Here is a 5,251-nt window from a genome sequence, read left to right on the forward strand (position 1 = left end):
CTTCCCGTCCCGACGGGAACCTCGACATGCGGCAGGTGTATAGCGCAGCGCCGGCATGCGGCAGCGACCTCGGCCGTCCTAGGCGCCACGCGCGACACGACGCACCGGCGGCGCGCGGAAGTTGGGGGCGCGGCGGGCGGTATCCTCGGCGTTGTGAGGTCTGGCTGGTGGGGGGAATCGTTGGAGCGGACGAAGAATCACCGCAAGCTGCTCGCGCTTCCGAGCGAGCCAGAGAAACGTGGAGGTGCGGCCGGATGGAGGGCCAGCCGCAGCGAGCGGACCATCCTACAGCGGAAGCGCCTCCGGGCGCCTAGGAGGTTGCGGGAGGGGCCGGGCCTGGATGTGTGGATCCGGAGGCGGGCGGCACGATCGCCGGGCCTGTGGAGAGGGGCTCGCCGGCGGCAGTGCAGAAGGTTGGTGGCGCCACCTCTGGATCGGGATCGAGAGGAAAAGTTGGTCGGGTCGTGTGGATATGAGGACGTTGGGGAGAAGAAGGTGCTGTTTTTTTTCGCGTCTGTTTCCGTTGATTTTCTGGACGGTCGCCTCTTATAGAGTCGGAAGATGCTCAAAATAATATTTTGAGCACTGGTTTCAGAATAGTGCGACCCTATATATATATATATATATATATATATATATATATATAGAGAGAGAGAGAGAGCTGAACTATTCTCGAACCCCCCTTAAGAGTGGTTCTAGAATAGCTATTCTAGAACCCCCCCGGGATGTTATAGACTAGTTATTCTACAACCCATCTCTAAAGACCTTCTAAACCCGACACAACCACCCAATCCCATCCAACCTTCCGCCGGCCCAACCCACCCACCTCCCGCCAACCCCACCCCACCTAGCTACCGCCCGCCAACCCCACCGCCCGTCGACCCCACCCTACCTCTCGTCGACCCTACCCCACCACCACCACCCACCAACCCCACACCTCCAACTTCCGAAGATCCCACCCACACCACCTCTCGATGACCCCACCCTACCTTACCTCCCGCCGACTCCATCCCGCCTACTATCAAACCCACGCCACATACCGCCGAACTCATTTTTGAAAGTTCGCTTCATTTTTTGGAAATTCGCGTCATTTTTCGGAAGTTCACTCCACTTTTTTGGGAAGTTCACTTTATTTTTCGGAAGTTCACTTTTCTTTTTTGGGAAGTTCACTTCAGTTTTTGGGAAGTTCACTTCATTTTTCAGAAGTTCACTTTACTTTTTTGGAAGTTCACTTCATTTTTTGGGAAGTTCACTTCATTTTTCGGAAGTTCACTTCATTTTTTTGGGAAATTCACTTCATTTTTCGGAAGTTCACTTCATTTTTCGGAAGTTCACTTCATTTTTTTGGGAAGTTCACTTCATTTTTCGGAAGTTCACTTCATTTTTTGGGAAGTTCACTTCATTTTTGGAAAGTTCACTTTACTTTTTTCGGAAGTTCACTTCATTTTTCGGGAAGTTCACTTCATTTCTCAGAAGTTCACTTTAGTTTTTTTGGAAGTTCACTTTAGTTTTCCCGGAAGTTCACTTCTTTTTTTGGAAGTTCACTTCATTTTTCGGAAGTTCACTTTACTTTTTTGGGAAGTTCACTTCATTTTCGGGAAGTTCACTTCATTTTTCGGAAGTTCACTTAACTTTTTTCGGAAGTTCACTTTACTTTTTCCGGAAGTTCACATCATTTTTCGAAAGTTCACATTACGTTTTGTCAAACAAGCTGAAATACTTTTTTTTGACAAAATTCACTTAGGTTAAAACAGTAGTTCACTTTGTACACTACGAGGAAGTTCACTTGGCACCACGTAGAAATTCACCTTTTTGCACGCCGATAAAATTACTTCTTGTGGGAATTCACTTTTGTAAAAAATGAATTTCACTTTTTACCGCGTGGAAGTACACTTTCCATCTCATGGAAGTTCACTTTAAAATACGTCGTACAACTACATTTTGTTCAAATTCACTTTGGTCAAAATGAAAGTTCACTTCGTAACGTCCTGAAGTTCACATTGTACCTTGAGGAAGTTCGCTGTAAAAAATTCAACACGAAAAAGTTGCACCTAATCAATATCTTTTCAACAAAATTTCAGTTGGAACATTCCGACAAGTGGTTCGGAAATAAATCCCAAAAAACAAGTAAATAAAAACAAGAAATTCGAAAAGTAGAATCATGTTTTTTCAAATCTGCTCTTAAACTGTGAATAATTGGTGAAAATTATATATATAAAAAGTTGCGCCTAGTCAATAGCTTTCCAATGGCATATCATATGAATCAATCCAATAAATCGTTTGGAAATTAGACCTCAAAAGCCGCACGAAATTAGTGAAATCCGCGAAAATGTTGTTTTGTATATTCGAAATTATTTTTAAACAATAAAGAATTTGGAAAAACAATGAACACGAAAAAGATGTGAAATTACTATACGAATCCAATAGTATATTATATGCATCATTCCGATAAGCGATTCAAAGATTAAATTAAAAATACTCTCCGCATAAACATTTAATTCTAATGTTCCGGAAAATAGAATTATGTTTTTTCAAATCTGCTCTTATACTGTAAAGAATTGGGGAAAATGATCTATATGATAAAGTTGTACCTAGTCAACAGCTTTCCAATGGCATATCATATGCATCAATCCGCTGAACCGTTTAGAAATTAGACCTCAAAAACTGCACGGAATTAGTGAAATCCGCGAAAATACTATTTTGTATATTCAAAATTATTTTTAAACAATAGAGAATTTGGAAAAACAATGAACACGAAAAAGATGATAAATTACTGTACGAATCCAACGGTATATTATATGAATCATTCCGATAAGCGATTCAAAGATTAAATTAAAATTACTATCCGCATAAATATATAATTCTAGTGTTCCGAAAAGTAGATCATGTTTCTTTTTCAAATCTGCTCTTAAACTATAAAGAATTGGAGAAAACGATCTATATGAAAAAGTTGCGCCTAGTCAACAGCTTTCCAATGGCATATCATATGCATCAATCCGATGAACCATTTGGAAATTAGACCTCAAAAACTGCACGGAATTGCTGAAATCCGCGAAAATGTTGTTTTGTATATTCAAAATTATTTTTAAACAATAGAGAATTTCGAAAAACAATGAACAAGATAAAGATGCGAAATTACTATACGAATCCAACGGTATATTATATGCATCATTCCGATAAGCGATTTGAAAAATCAACATGAAAATACTGTCTGCACGAATATGCAATTCTGGTATTCCGTCGAGAAGTTCACTTGTGAAACACGCGGAAGTTCAGAAAGGGTTCGAGAATAGTTATTCTCGAACCGGTTCAAGAATAGCGAGACCTATATATATATATATATATATATATATATATATATATATATATATATATATGATAAATACTAACTGGTGCTCCTAGGTGTCCGGGCACCATACGTAGATACGCGTGAGCTTCCTATATATATATATATATATTGTTATTGCGGGTTACGAGCCCCCGAACCTGTCGACGAAAAAGATGTATATCACCAATATATTTACTATATTGCAGCACCGCGAGTCCGCCTCATTAAAAACCTTCCAGCCCCACTCGGTGCCCTGAAAGGAAAAGAGTGCGTCTGAAAACTCGCGGGCGTTTCAGTACATTGTATGTTTACAAAGAGGACTATATTTCGATTTTAAGCGTAGAAGCGCCTATGTTGCGCCACGTTCCAGGGATTTGGCTCGGCTATCCATGTCTTCTTGTCCTTTATCATGTATGCTCCTCCTTCAATTACTTCTGTGACGATGTACGGGTCAATCCATGACGACTCGAGTTTCTCATGGCTATTTTGCGTAAGCCGAAGAACTAAGTCGCCTACCTGGAAAGATCTTGGTCGCAAACGTCGACTGTGGTAGTTTTTCATATCTTGCTGGTACTTGGTGACCCTTGACAACGCCTGTCATCGAGTGTATCAACGTCATCTTCCATTACCTTTCTCGAGGTTTCTTCATTGAATTCCGCCACTCTCGGGGAATTGTGTTCTATCTCTATCGGCAGCACTGCCTCAGCTCCATGGACTAAAAAGAACGGAGTTTCCTGTGTCGCTGTATTTGGTGTTGTTCGAATACTCCATAACACGCTAGGAAACTCCTCTGGCCATGTGTGTTGAGCTTTTTCCAATGGTGTTAACAGGTGCTTCTTGATGCCGTTGCAGATGACGCCGTTTGCTTTTTCGACCTGACCATTGGTTTGCGGGTGCGCAACTGAGGCAAATTGTAATTTGATGCCTACCTCTACGCAATATGCCTTGAATTCCTTGGATGTGAAGTTGCTGCCGTTGTCTGTAACGATGCTATGAGGAACTCCAAATCGAAAAACGATACTCTTGATAAACTTGATTGTTGATGCTGCATCTGGTGAGTTTATCGGCTTCGCTTCGATCCACTTCGTGAACTTATTGACAGCTACGAGCATATACTCGTATCCTCCTGGCCACGCCTTGTGCAGTTTTCCCACCATATCAAGACCCCATTGAGCAAAGGGTCATGACAACGGTATTGGCATCAACTCTGCTGCCAGAGAATGAGGTTTCGCAGCAAACCTTTGGCACGCATCACAAGTACGCACTATGTCCTTTGCATCCTCAATTGTTGTTAGTCAATAGAATCCTGCTCTGAAAACCTTGGCTGCTATAGCTCGACTGCTTGCGTGATGTCCGCACACCCCCTCGTGTACATCCTTCAGAATAAGCCTTCCTTCTTCGGGTGTGACACATCTCTGTAGCACTCCTGAAATACTACGTTTGTATAGCTCTCCTTTGATCACAATAAAGGCTTTGAAACGTCTGATAACTCGCCTTGCTTCAACTGGATCTTCAGGTAGTTCTTTCCTCAGGATATACGATACGTAAGCCTGCATCCAAGGAATTTGTACCATCATTATCACGTGTGGTTTCTCCTCACCTTCCGATGTATTTGCTTCCAGTGCTACTGGAGCCCCCGAGGCTTTCTCATCCTTCTCCTTCTTCTGCTGTTTCTTCGCATTGGTTGATCTTTCAGTTATCTCTTCCCAGAATACACCAGGTGGTATTGCTAGACACTACGACCCGATCTTTGCAAGAACATCGGCTTCATCATTGCTGAGCCTGCTGATATGATTTACTTCGCACTCGTCGAACAGCTTCTCGAGCTCATTATATACTTCCTTATATGCTATCATACTGTCATTGACTACGTCGCATTGATTCATCACCTGTTGAGCCACCAGCTGAGAATCACCAAAGATT

This window comes from Lolium rigidum, chromosome 5 (genome assembly GCF_022539505.1).
Source record: "Lolium rigidum isolate FL_2022 chromosome 5, APGP_CSIRO_Lrig_0.1, whole genome shotgun sequence".
Taxonomy (NCBI): Eukaryota; Viridiplantae; Streptophyta; class Magnoliopsida; order Poales; family Poaceae; genus Lolium; species Lolium rigidum.